This window comes from Neopelma chrysocephalum, unplaced genomic scaffold, assembly GCF_003984885.1.
Source record: "Neopelma chrysocephalum unplaced genomic scaffold, ASM398488v2 Primary Assembly neopelma1_64, whole genome shotgun sequence".
Taxonomy (NCBI): domain Eukaryota; kingdom Metazoa; phylum Chordata; class Aves; order Passeriformes; family Pipridae; genus Neopelma; species Neopelma chrysocephalum.
In genome coordinates this window covers 7,417,320-7,432,016 of record NW_020897721.1, presented here as the reverse complement: position 1 = coordinate 7,432,016, position 14,697 = coordinate 7,417,320, and the positions used below count along the sequence as shown (strand labels likewise).

At 41.5% G+C, this 14,697-nt stretch overlaps 1 protein-coding gene across 1 annotated transcript in view; it reads right to left on the bottom strand.

Moving 5' to 3' along the window:
* Window positions 1–14,697, bottom strand: part of ADGRL2 (adhesion G protein-coupled receptor L2) — a 371,310-nt gene that overhangs the window by 285,247 nt on the left and 71,366 nt on the right. The window contains exon 2 of the mRNA XM_027683320.1: window positions 14,483–14,632. The gene's annotated coding sequence lies outside the window, so the exon portion shown is untranslated. The remainder of the gene's footprint in view (window positions 1–14,482; window positions 14,633–14,697) is intronic.

Sequence of the window (14,697 nt, the reverse complement as noted above, 5' to 3'; positions counted from 1 at the left end):
CTCAAAAAAAAAAAAAAAAAGAGAAAGAATCCATGCTCTTTTGAAAATGTCAACTCCCATTAAACCAGCTCTTCAAAATAATGATGTTCATCTGATTTTTCTCTCTTTGATTAGGCTTGTATAATTCTGTATTATCTTGGTAGCTTTGATGCCAAACAAGATTAAATTGTCATGTACAGTATATTAAATTTATAATCGGAATTAAAAAAAAAATCTCTTATAAGGCACTCAATCAGTATCTGGAGACATAGCTAATACATTTACATAATTTACACCGCTGACATGCCATTATTTCCTAATTATTTATGGCCAATTATCAATTGCTGGTCAATGCTTGGAATCAGTCACTATAATTGTTTCCCTACGGCCTCTTGTTTAGATGCAACAGAGACAGTTTTCTCGAGCCTCAACACGGCACCAACGTGTGCATTTCCCTTGTAAGGGAGACTATTTTTTGTTGTCTTACATGAGATTTTTTTTCATATGATGAAAAAAAAAAAAAATCTTTCTACCACAAACTCCACCACTTGTTTCTATTACAAACTTACTGGAGAATTTTGTACAAAACGCTCAAGAAAAGATTCCCCAGAAAAATACAAAAATACCCCCCCACACTGATATAGTGGAATCCTGTTAATAGTAATGTGATCTTATTGTCCTGTTCTCTTTTCCATTTTTTTATTCAGCACATTTTCATTTCTCCTTTTGTATTTTATAAAAATGGATGAAATAATGGCCGATTTCTGCCCTCATATCTAGATTTCACTTCTACTCAAACCGGTCCTAAAGCATGCAAACAAAAATCTGCATTTGAATCCGTAATGATTCCTCCCATTGTCTCATTGCTGCTACAACCTGTCAATCACCGCTGAAAAGTGCTAATCACTCCCAGAAATCCCAGTCTCCCAGACAAAAGTACCAGTCACCACAAAAATAATACCAATTGGTCATGGATGGAAGACAAATCTCGCTGGGGATCTGTCTGCACAATGGAGTTTATTAAGTCCATTTTGCCATAGTCTAGCTCTGCTAGCAGCATCCAACGGCTTCAGACTTTAATTTCAAAGTCAGCTAAAATCCACTAAAGTAACTTATATTCATTAGCTGGGCTTTAACTGAACTGCTGTGAAATCTCCTGGCTGCAAGGGCTTTTAGTAGAAGTGGCAGCTTTCATTTTCAATTTAAGGAAAATAGATCTAGTCAGATGTTGGGTACTTCTTTCTTAATCAGTCTGATTTTTACAGGCACTTAGTTCTTTCCGAAGTTGTTTCTTTAACTAATTGTATACATCTTTGGCCAATAATTCACATGAAAGAATACCTTGCAGTTAATACTCTGTACCTGACCAATTCCCCTCTGTTACAACATTCAACTTTAGAAGAAAGAAGGAGTAAGGGCGAATATCTACCATGCATTATAAAGAACTGTTGCCTCAGGTTACAGAAACTGCATTTTCTATTACAAAAAGGAAGGTGGCTAATGCAGTAGTCTTGACATCTAAACTGCTGTATCCTAAAAACCACATTTTTTTTTAAGCCCCGGTGCAAATTGCCCTGTTTGCATTTAAAACTCTAAACACAGACTGCATTTTCCTGTAACATCAACAAAACACCGAAGTATGTTTGATCTCAATAAAGCATAATTAGCAATATACAGTAATTACCTTTTAGAAATCCCTATAGTGATTATTACCTCTGGAGTTGACTTAGAGGAGACTGAGAACGTGCAATAATTGAGTTCTATTGGTTACACGCATTCTACCTCCTATTTCTTAGAGAAGCAAAACCTTTAAACCCTTTCAATGGGCAAAACCCCTTCAGTGAGTGAGGCTCGTGTGGCTCCAGGCAGACGCTGCTGCAAGCCCTGACTCGCACCTCAGTTGCTGTTGAAGTTACATTTGTTGATTATTGCAGTGGAGGGACTGCCCCTGAAAAAATAATAATATTTCCATTCAGATCTGTTTGCAGAGAGCTGTAATTTGTCTATGGCTTTGTGCAGGTGTCTGCCTGGTTGTGGCAGTCGGGATTCAGGGGGTTCCAGTATTGGATCCAGAACATTTCTTGCTCCCACAGGAACCCAGAGCTCCCAGCCCTCCTGGAGCACAGTCAGTGCCCATCGTGCTGGTCAAGTGCTTTTATTTTTTACTCAATATCCAACATCTGAAAAGCTTTTTTTTCTTTTTTGTTCTTCTCCCTTTTAAAATAGTTTTTGCAGTTTAGGTGACCTTCTCTTTTTTACAAGCTTCAGCAGAGTGCCTGCAAAGCAGTATATAGCTCCAAAACACGGGTTCATTAAGATAATTATCTTATGACTACAGTGTCTATATTCTTTTGGATTTCTGATTTTGATACAAAAATAATGCAGTTCAAGTGACTGCACACATGGTGATCCAGGAAGGGAAGCAAGCTTGCACTTCAGATATACTCACTTTGTGATAAAAGCCACTCTAGGCACATTAATTCAGAAGTACATTAATCCACAGTGCCACCTAGCCACCTGTGTATATTTGGTTTAAATGTGACAAAAAGAAAAGCCTTCTAAAACTGTAAGAACTGTTAACCCTCTCCCCTTCCCCTCCCCTCCAGTTATTGGATGTGGATGGAGTAGAATAATAAAAAAATAGTCCAACGTGTTTATAGCAACTGTTAGTGACCTAAAGGAAACCTGCAAATCTTTGCTACAGCTCTGTGTTACACTGTTATTACTCCAAACAACATAAACTGGGATATTAGCTGCACTGAATTAAAATGAAGCATTCCATAAACACCTGCTTTGTTGCACAAAACATGTTTCACTGAAACATGGAACCTCTTCCCCTCTCTTCTCTTTTTCCTTCTTTTCATATCCAGCCTTAGAACTAAATTAGATTTTACATTATGTTTATGCTGCAAGAATGTTTTAAAGCTTCAAAAAGTATATAATTTCTTTTAGGTCTTGTCATTGTAAAAAAAAAATGCAGTCAGGCTAGCAGATATTAAAATCCATCCTCTAAATACACATCTGATAGATATTCTCAACCAGTAATGTTCCCACAGCAATTTTAATGCACACCATGAGTACACCAAACCTCCTTGACAGAATGCTCAAGGTGTGACAGAGGGGAGCTGCTTTTAAAACTTCTTTCTCCTTTGACAGAAGCTACACAATATTCCCTGACTGTCTCTCACAATTTGCATAGGGAAGGAAAGCCTGAGGTTGGCGTTTGCCTCACCTACCAAGAGGCAGAAAACATGGAACTTTTTCCTCCCTGGCATTTGTGCCTCTTCCAGGACAGAGATTTGTTGGCCACCGACTCCCACCCCCCAATTCAGAGTGTGACACTGTGGGTTGAGGGTTGGAGGCTCTCCCAGCCACACTGGGTTTGAGCAGACAAGCCAAAAACTTGCCCTTTGGAGGCAGGTCGCCCCAAGAACTGAGAAAGGTGCCCCAAGAGCCTGGAGAGACCTTCCTGTCCTGCAGCAATCTCCACCCAGCCTATCTGTGTTAGCACTGCTAAGAGGCATTAATGGGATTTCGGGGCAAAAGCTTTATTTAAAAATATCTCCAGTTAACAGGAGTGTTTTTAGGATCCTGCCAATAGGTAACATACAACGTTTGCAGGAATCCTGCTCTTCCCAGAGTACCTTTAAATGAGCTGAGTAAGGAAAAGCATCAGGTCCCCCTTCCTGTAAAATCTACCATCAGTCTCCAACCACTGCCAATAAAATTCCTGCTGAGGGTTCTCTGCCTGCCCAGCTTCCCAAGCCTTCTGTCCCTCCCCAGGACACTGTCCAGTGTGCCCCAGCTCTGCTGTTATCCTGACCCACAGAATCCCAGGTTTCCAATACTGGTGTTGTCCCAACATTACTGGCTGCAGAAAATGGTACTTGTCCCTATATTGTCCTCCTCTTGTCTTAATTCTTTCCATCTCTCAGGCCCCCACATTTGCCCACCAGGGCAAAGAAGGGCCAGCAGGCCAGTTTATTCAGAAGGTAATTCTAAATATCACCCTGTATGTGTTTAGTTAGACCTCTGCACAAGGATGGCACAGACAGAAAGTCTAAGGTGGAGAAAAAAACAGAAAAGAAACCTTTAATATATGTTTTCCCACTTCTATACTGAGAATTTCTCCCCCTTATTCAACTTCCTAGGAGTAGAACCAGTGATCCTGCCCTGATTTTTGTCCCTTTTGAAGAAAGCAAGCTGATTAAAAAAAAAAAACAGGCACTTAAAGAACACTCTTAGTATATTGAAAAAAAAAGTGCCCCAAAGAGCAAAGACAAAAAAAGAGAGGAATTGTTCCTTGCACAGAATAAAATAAATAATTCTTACTTCACAGTTTTCTTGTGAGTAAAATATCCAGTTTCAAATCTCTGCCCTTGATGTCAGAACCAGGCTGGTGCCAGGGGACTGAAGACATGGTTTCTTCCATGTCTGTGAGGGTTTCATTTGTGTTGGTTTTATGTTTTTTTGGGTTTGTTTTTTCTTTTTTTTTTTTTTTGTATTGTTACTTATTTTTAAATTCTCTTAATATCTTATTTTGGCCATTCTTTTGTTAACCTCTTGTTTTCTTAGCATATGGTAAATATGGAAATACATGCTCACACTCCTCTCCTTCCTTACTCCTCGACCTTTCACTGAAAACTTCTTCTTGTCAATATAAATCTGAACTAATAGGTCAAAATATACTGGATTTTACAACAAGAAGAAAAAAAAAAGAGAGAGAGACTTTAGCGAGAATTAATAGACACAGTAATCATCATCATCATCATCATGGCTGGGCTTCTGGAACAAAGATTTGGGGAGGGCTCTACCCACGTTATTACAGAGACTAAGAGGACTTAAAAAACCCCAACAAATTATGATTTTGAGGCAACCCTTCAGCCCCACTTCAACCCCTTCTGCCTCCCTGTACTTGGCTGCCTACCACAGGCTTGATTAATTTAGGACACAGACTATTGCAAAAGATCCTGAAAACAAAAAAAGTTAAAATTCAGGGTTTCCTTTAAATCCTAATCCCGGCCTTCCCGGCGGAGTGCCGGGAATAATTTCCATATTATTATGGAATAGTTATTCCCTATCGCAGTGAATGCAGCGGGATGACTGACACCTGAGCCGGGACAATGGGGCAGGGACCCCGGGCCCGCAGCCCTGTGCTTTGACAGCCTTTTTCTCCCGGTGACTGTTCCCCATTGTCTGATAACTCCAGACTTCCCTTCCCACAGACCCCTCTGAACTCCGCTGCCTTTGAACAAGGCGCGGAACGCCGAGGAAACTATTTACCAGGCGGTAATTACAAGGCACCCCTCATGTAAAGGTAAACGGAATGAGGAATGCGCAAAGAACACGGCAAAAGAGAAGGTGGGGGGGGGGAAAAAGCCGGCTTGTAAAATGTAAAACCCCACACAAACGCCTCCCAGACTCCTGAGCAGCGACTGTATCAATTAACCGAGCTAAAAGCCCCGGCTCAGATGGGCACTGCACACAGCGGGTCTGCCACTGGTTTATTATCAAGTCCATTATGATGAGTTCTTGTCCTAGACAAAAGGAGAACAGAAAAAGAATTCAGGCTGACAAATTAGACTTGAAATCAGTTTCATTTACATAACGACTCGAAGTTCATTAATAACAGAGTTTTAATTATTCATGCTCTTGTTTCACTAGATACAGCAGTTTTCCCCCTGCTGTGCTGGATGTCTGGATTAGCTAAAATGAACCATAGCAAACTGATAGACTGCCCAGATTTCTTGAGTTCTCTGCTGCTTTCAAGGAGAGCACTTGGGGTGGAAGAGTAGGAGAGGGCAGGGGGAGGGGAAGAAACCCTTTCCTTCAGCTAATGTTATCATTCATAAAGAAGGAGGTATTTGAAATATGGTTTGGGTGCAAACTTTGATTCGATGGAAACTCGGTCTCAAAATCCAAGAAAAATTCAAGATACAGACTCCAAATTCTGTATCCATTTGCCAAATTTTTGTTCATTATTTGTATCAGTAGCATCAACACTGGAAGTTTGTGTTAGGATACCTGGTGGGAGCAGAGAGCATCTCTAGAGAACAACATTTCAGTCTCTCACAGAGAGTTGTTCAGCATCTACACTAAGCCATGGCAACTCTGTAAACTCAGTTTTCTCCCATTTCTTCTGTGGGCTTTTGCTTTGTGTGTGTTTTCTTTGGGTTGGCTCCATTTTTAATTATATAGTGGGATAAAGAAGGTCGGATGCTAACATATTTTCTACAGAAAAAAATTAAATCACTGAGATCTTTGTAAAAAATTAATCAAAAATGAGACAACGAACGGGAAGCTTTATCTTATAAGGGTAAGTTTTTCCCATCACAGCATCTAACAAGTGACTCCCATTGACTTCAGCATACCCTGCAGAGAAAGAATAGGAGCCGTGGATTTTCCGTGACTCTTTGCTATTCAGTGAGAGCTGAGGGCCCGACTCTCCCGCTGCAGGATGCTTGTAATTCCCATTGAAATCCATGGGAATTACCCTCGTGTCCTGCAGCACAGGACAGGCCTCACAGCCCCGTGTGGGGCACTGGGAGCACTGGCAGGTGGACACAGGGAGGGACAGATGTGAGGAGTGATGCTCACTAAAGGCTGCGAGTTATACTTTGAAATTCTTTCTCTTTTCTCACAGCATATAACTAAGGCGTGAGGCCACGGGGCTTTTCTTTCAAAGCATGAAGTTTTCTGAGAACAAAGCAATTAATGGAATTAAAAAAAACAAACAAAACAAAGTGTGGAAATGGAAGCAAACCGGTGATCTCTTAAGCTTTTACTGTTCAGGATTTGCTTTTTGCTGGAAGCACCAGTAGCTTTTTTTCTCACTTTCTGTCCATCCCTGAATACTTAATAACACAGCTGGGAAAAAAAAAAAACCAACAATTATGGAAGAAGTCTTAGGAGGACAGAACAGTGAAGATTCAATAGACATCTGAGTCATGTTTGCTCTGGTACTCTTTTAGGAGCCTTTTGTAATATGTTGCTGTGGGGGGCAAAGAGGAGAGGTTTCTCCTGTGTTCATGTTTCTCCTGTGTTTATGTTTGAGTTCAGGTACAAGTATTCAGCCACCCAATTTTTGTCAATATGTTGCATCTTCCAATTCCCTTTATTGGCAGTTGGTGTATGCACCTTATACATCATGTCCATAATAATTGTCACTCAAGGCTCACAATTTTATTTTATTTTTTTTTAATAGAAGCCAATTCTTAACTAAGAGAAAGGGACAATTAAAGGCTGGAAGTCAGTAAATTCAGACTACATTCCATCTGTATCACTGTCCCTCATCAAAGAGCCTCCCCTGGGCTAAACCATAAGTCCCTCAGCCGTGCTGATGGCTAAGGAGTGTATTCAGATATTCCCCATTCAGAGGAATTGTTCTGCAGGGCTGGACAAAAGTTCTAGGAGTCACTGTTCACCACTGTAAATAAGCAGTACTTAGACTGCTCCTGCATTTTGTTCCTCTCCCTGGAAATAAGGAGGCAGCATTTCCTGGACTGCTGGGTTTACTCCAGGATTGCTCAGCTGGGTCAGTGACCAGCACAGTAAAACCCTGGAATGAAAAGGGCTGCTGGATTCCTGTTGGAGAAGATTTGGGTTGATGTGGACGATTTCCCCTCAGTCTGAGAGTGAGAACAGGAACATCATAAAGGCAGGAGAGGTGCAGGGATGCATCAACCACGTAATGTGCTTTTGATTGGACTTTATGAGAATGAGGTGAGTTCCTTACAGCCAGCTCCAAATTCAGGTTGTTCATAAAGAACCCAGGGCTCACCTGACAGACTGGATGGGGTCTGGCAGAAAACGAGGGCTGCTCCCACAGAGGGCACCAGGGACCGAGGTTATTCCTGCTCTGTGAACACATCTCACTTTTACTCCTTGGTCCCAGATATACAATGTCTCTGATATTCCTGGGGGAGATCCCATGTTTCTATAACCACTCTCCTAATCTTTTAGGACACACACCAGGCAGTTCCCACTGCACAGATGGAGAGCAGGGCCTGAACCAGCAGCCTTGGTGCTGTCTCAATGTCTTTTATTGGCAAGAACTGGTTGAGCAGCCCTGATTGATACTCTCAGCAGTGGCTGGACAATCTGCCTTGCTGTGTTTAATCCACAGACTGTGTGGCTGTTGGAAGACACTTGTTTAAACAACTTTTTAACTTGAAACTAACTTTTTTTAGTTTACAAGGGCAGCTTTTTTGAGATATTATCTTTCCAGGTTTTAACATGTTGCTGTCTCTACATATTCTTTGTCTATCACTGGGTTTTCTAAAAGAAAAACAAAATATCCCTTGTAACTCAGTGTGGTTTATTTTGAGTTGTTTTGAAGTTTTTTAGAGTATTAAAAATCGCAAAATCCTGGAAAATAACGGTGAAAAAAGTCACAAGTGCAGTTGTGAAAAGAATATGGACACACAAGTCACCTCCTTGTCATTGATGGACCATGGTGCTGGAAAAACCAGCGAGACAGAAGCTTTAAACACATTAAGGCAAATTAAACAGACTGAAGGACTCCCAGATTGCTGTTCTGGCCCACGATCTCAAATATTCTAAATTCAAACCTAGCCAAGACTTTACTGTCTGAGGCCTTAAGCATCCAAATAGAGCCCTTAATTTTTATGTAAGAAATTAAAGTTACCTATCTTTGATCGTTTCTTTTCGAAAAGAGTGACCCACAGCACACTTTTTTGAACTTGTCAAACCCAAAAGTTTTCTTTAAACCGTCAGAAACTCGATCCCATTTGGCCACTGCACAATATGTGGTGTTGTGAACGTGCATTTTTCCACAGCTAGGAGAATTTACTGAGGGAGGATACTTAGGTGAAGGGGAAGAGACAAAAGAAAGTTGTTCTTCAGATCTAACCTTTGTTATCTCCATTTTCCACCTTCACACTCCTCATGGGTTTACCTGCTCTCACCAGGTGATTTCCAGTTATTCACAAGTTTCCCTTTAGCCTCAAGAAGGAAATCTTCCAGTCAGGTTAGAGCCCAAGATTAAGACTGCATTAAGATTAAGTCTGAAATGTTCTGCTCCCAATTAGCCCTCCAGTATTTCTGTAAGCCTTGAATTTTTGATGCGATCAATGACACCAAGTGGAGCCATCTTCTGTGGAGTGGTTATTAAAGATATCAAAATCAATACAAAGATGATACTTGGAAATCTATAACAAGATAATGAATCACCACGAGAGCCAGCTAAGGAGGAATGTCAGCAAACCAAACAGAAGGTTTGTGCATAACAAATTATTTGATGCCAGTAGAGTTGAAGCTAAATTTTGCATGAGACAGAAGTCTTCAGGCAACACTTAGGATACATTTGCATGGCAAGGTTTTAATGAGATGGAGACACAAGACCAACCATGCACGGGGCTTTTTGTGCATTAAAGAGAGACAGAAGGAGAGAGAGATGATTGAGACATATGGGAGTAAGACAATAATGCTATAATTTGACTTTAATGACAAAACAACATCAAAAACTTTCTCTGTCAGTAATCCTCACTCAGTTCCTTTTAAATGAAACATTATTTGCCTGCACCCTAAGTGCTGATTTTTATAGGGGTTGTGTATTGGAGCTTCACAGGATACTCCAAATTTAATTTGAACTCGGGATTGATTTGGTTGGCTTCAAAGCCAGGTTTTCCTTTCCAAAATTGAACTAGTGCATGACTTTGCAAGTTCATTCGGGTTTACTGCCTGACACAATTGTAGGAGACTTTACAGCATTTATGGCACGTTTTGCCCTGCTGATCTCTTGTTCACTCACATGTCCAGACACACACAGAGAACTATTAAAACAAACAGTCCTGCTGCCCCCCTGCATTTCCCTGGGAAATACCTTCCTCACTAAAAGCTACAGATTCCAAAGACTCCCACAGTTCAAATCCATATTATATGAAAATCATCATAACTTCGAACTTTTACTGTATTAATTAGGAGGCTTTGGAGCATTTTACTATCATTAGTTTTGCTGGAACTTTTCTGAAATATGAGAACAACATGTTCTCATTTTGCAGATTACTCATTTTACTGAGGCACATAAAAAAACAAACTAACTGACACCAAGATATGACAAGGCATTAGGTAATTTGGTTTTTCTTTAGTTGTGGGACATTTGCCTGCTAATTGCCCATCCTGTCTATTTAAACTGTGAACTCTTTGGGATACAGCGAGAGAACTACGGCTGAGTCTCAACCAGGGCCTCTGAATGGAATCCAAATGAATGATATTAATAAAAATCAGATAGTAGTATCCCATAGGAAGTCTAGAAGATCCAGAATGACAAGAGGTCCTCTAATGTATTTTATGCTGCTGTAGCTATGAAACCAGTCTCACCTTAAAATTCATACAGCTTTACTCCAGTTTGTGTTTTTGTTTTGGTTTTTTGTTTCTTTGGTTTTTGGTGGTGGTGGTTTTTTTTTTGTTTTTGGTTGGGTTTTTTTTTTTACAAAGTGCTTATATTCCTTTTTTTAAACTCCACGCTGCCTTTCAAGGGGCATTTGCTCATAATCAGTGGGATTAGGGCACTCTGAACGCACCTATTGTGATACAACAGACGCCTCTGTTTCCTTGTTTTTCCTGGGCACACAAAACTTTCACGTTTGCAGCTGATAAGTAGCGAGCGCTCACAGATAATCACACACACAATCACGGCTTATTGTGCTTTTAACAGGACACTAAATGCAAGCCCGTTATTCTTGGTTAATCAGTAACTGTCTGTTTGACAGACACCAGATTTTTGTTTAGTTTGTTTTTTTCAGTGTGCGGTTTCTCACCTATGCAAAACCGGTTCTCTTACTTCAAATAAAAATCCTGAAAGGCATTTTCAGCTCAGATCCTCAGCGCGGGATGTGCAGCCTCCAAAGGCTGCCTCAACTGAGCGCTGGCCCTTTGTCCTGAAAGTGAGAATAACACCGGAATATTACAGCAACTCCACTGCTCCCTGCGAGGGGCTGGCAAGGGAGTGAATCAGCCATCCAGTTGTACAGAAAAGCTACTTCAAAACTAAACAGGCAAATAAGGAGCAGCCATGACATTCTTCGTGCAGTTTTGACTTAATTCCTTTCCCTGCCTCTTTGCATCCTCAGCCTTTGAAGGCAAATGAACCAGCCGGTGTCACAAAACAAGGAGAACTAGAACAGCCTTCAGTAATGACAAAAACCAACGGAAAAAGCAGATCTTTCGCAGGCAACATTTCACACGGCTCAAAACATCTTTGCCGCAGCTTAAATTTCTGCAGCCTCGCGATTGTTCTGACGCCTCTTTATTGTTCCTTTAAAGTGCAAATGCCCAGGTAGCATCACCATAAATGAAACAGTGGCGTGTTCACAGATTGCATCCAACGGCTGTTAGAGCTCCCTCTCCTTCATCTGCACCATTTGCATCTGTTACAGGCTCAGGGGTACAGCTTTCCCTGCTTCTCAGTGCCCTTGGAAGGGCACCAGAACTCCCCCCTACAGAACTGCAGTGACCTCTAAAGCCCTTCCTAGAGCAGCCCCACCACGCTGCTCACTGGGACATGGCAGGAGGGGAAGGAGCTGGTCCAAAGTGAAGCCTTTGAAGGACACCACCGTGATGTGCAACGCAAGTTCTCCCAACCATCCTGTCTTGTGGTATCCACCCCAAAATTCAGGGTGTTCCATCAGAATTGCTAACGAAGGTGCAGAGCCCTGCTGTGAGGCTGCAGCAGGGGCACTCAGGGTCTCCTGAGCGTGGCTCTGGGGGGTTTTGCACAGGGATTTGGGCACCAATCTGCCTCTGCTGTGCAAGGAAGAGCCGGGTGAATGCATTCTGTACCTGCGAAATTCACTGCTCTTTCACAGCACCTTAGGGAAAAGGAGCGTATGGAGAACAGCCTCTCTTAATTCCCTAATACTGGTTATGAGCCGAGAATATTTTAACAGAAGTTCTTTAAAAAATTAACCACTCTGGCCTGAGCTGAACCCCTGGCTGGAAGCAGGGCACTGCTTTCATGCAAAGCAAGAAACGATCTGGGAGATGCTCTGTTTGCTTTCAGGTTGCTCAAACCAAGAGAGGACAACCACTCTTAACAAGTCCAACACACAAAGTGCAGAAGCTGCCTATTATTTATTTCTGAGAACGTAATATTTTGGTGATTTGACTGCTCTTCTTGGATATATAAAGAAAGTTTTGCAGAAGAGATCCAAAGCCTTTGTCTCTTTGACGGAAATGTTTGCAATGATTGACAGGTATAGGTTAGAAGGGCACATTCCAGAAACTAAAATATTAAAAATGTGACCTGTTTAGAGAAGAAACTCAGGTATTTATGTTTAGTACTTAAGCAGACCTGATTTAGGAAGGGACACCTTTAGGTGTGGTGCCAATTATAACCAGAGTAGTGGTGTTTACATATTGAATGTGTTTTTATTATCCTGTACAGTTGTTACCACACAAGTCCAACATTTCAACAGAGTCACACTACAGCACATGATGCCATTGATGTTCAGGTAGTACACACAATTATTGTCCTTTCTGTCATGAGACTCCACTATTGCAATATTCACATCAAACGAGAGCAAAAATACCACTTCTCTTATTATTATTATTGTTTTCCTTTGTTGTGTCTCTCAGGAATCAGAAGATAAGCCAAAGCCAAGAGATGGGAATTCACTTTACTGGGCCACCCTGCTGATCAACTAAAACAATAACTTACCATATGCTTTATCTCTGTGACAATACAATAGGATTATATTATTTTATCTTGTTTTATTAACAAGGCATAATTGTATACAGCCTCTACATGGAGCATGCAAAGAACTGAGACTGGAAATTTAAAAAAAAAAGGAGCTGGATGTATGGAAATATCTTTTCTTCCACTCTGATCAATTGAATGAAAACCTGAAGAATCACTGACACAACAACTTTCATATTCTCACTCTTTTTCTAAACAGAGAACATATTTCACTTACAGAATTGAACTATTATAAACTCAGTTGGAGTCCGCATTATCTGTCCTTTGGATCCCAGTCATCCATTTGAAATCTTTGTTCATACTTTTTTCTTTCAAAAGAAAAGAATTAGGTAAAATCTCTTCAATGACCACAAGACTTTCTAAGCAAACACTCCATTTACATGCCTGTCTCCCATGCAACTCAAAGTAAACCTCTCTTTAAACACATAATAGACACATTTTCCTGAAGGCAGATACTTGTCTCGCATAATCTTTTATTCCTTAGTTAAAAAAAGATGAGATTTTGTCACATAATCTGCAACAAAACCTTGGAAAGCCCTGAGCACTGACTCCTGACCTTTCTATTTTAAAATGATACCAGTCTCTTACTGCCTTAAACACCTTGAGCACAACTTCAGAGTCCCACTATAGACATGCCATCAAATGTGTTGCTATTATTCTCCAATAAATTCAAACCAGAGACACAGAAGTGCAAATCACAATGCCCCAACCTTCTAAACCAGTCAGTGACTATAAAGGACACGGATTTTCAACCACTTTAAACATTCTGGCCATTCATTTCAGCTACACCTACCCAGCACAAAATTAGTTTATGTAACATACTTTGATCCTCCAAATGAACTCGCACAAAGACAGGTTTTCTTCTATTGAGTGAACACAAAAATCTTTAAGATGAAATTACAGCACGATGTTATTTGTACTCAAAGGAAAGCAGGTACTTTTGTAACTTCAGAAAGTCTGCAAGGCCACTAAACTGACTTGCTGCCCAGTGACTTAGAGAATGTCCATCACTACTAGAAATAAGGAGCTGGGCACAAATATCGCAGATAATGTAAAAAAAACACAGTGCATGTTTATGCATCTGGATGAATTTCGTATTCCTCTGCACTTCCCACCAAAACCGGATTTGAAACAAGGCAATGAAATCAGACCACTGGTAGAACTCCAGGAGAAATTAGCTCAGCTAGACAGAAAAATCCCAGTGGGATCGCTGATAATTGGTTGCACCCTTCGAGCCACGGAGGCGAGCACAGAACAAACAGACGCGAGCAGGGAGACAACCACACACTTGGCGAAACCTGGGCACGGGAGCACAGCAGTCAGCCAAGGACAACCATCCAAATAGGAGGGGGAGCACCGAAAACGGCTCATTAGGAACTTTTCAGCCTCACGTGGCACCCTTTTCAGTCCCTCGACACCAAACACCAAATGCTGCTGGCCTCTGTCTCAAAAGCAGCGTTTTTGAACAGACAAGCAGCGCCAGGAGTGACCCCACTCACTCTCCCAATGCCTCCCACCACCTGGTGCTGGCAAAGGTCCCTCTGGCAGCGGCACTTTGTGTTTCCTCGTGGCTCTTTTGTGAAGGGTACAAGGCGGATCGCTGTCTCCGTACATATAATTAAGTGCTTAAGTGGCTGCGGTGCTGGGTGTGAGCCCGGGGGCTGAGCCTGCCTGCGAGCCCCGAGGGCACACGGGCAGCACCGCCTGGAATAACCCATGAAAATCCCAAAGATAGCACTAATTCAGCTGGGGATAAACGCACATGAAAAGTTTAGAGGGGCCTACCTTCATCTCAGCTTGATCAGCAGTGCTTCCAGGAAAGGATAAAACCAAACAGGCACAGCAGCACCTCCAATCCCTTATATATATCTCAGCCAAGATTAGGTCTCATCGTGCCCAGCTGCAGGTGGGGTGTTGTCCCTGGAGTGCCTTCACCTGCAGAAAGCACGAAATCAAAAAAAAGCTCAAAGTATTTGTGGGTTTAAAACACAAACATTACA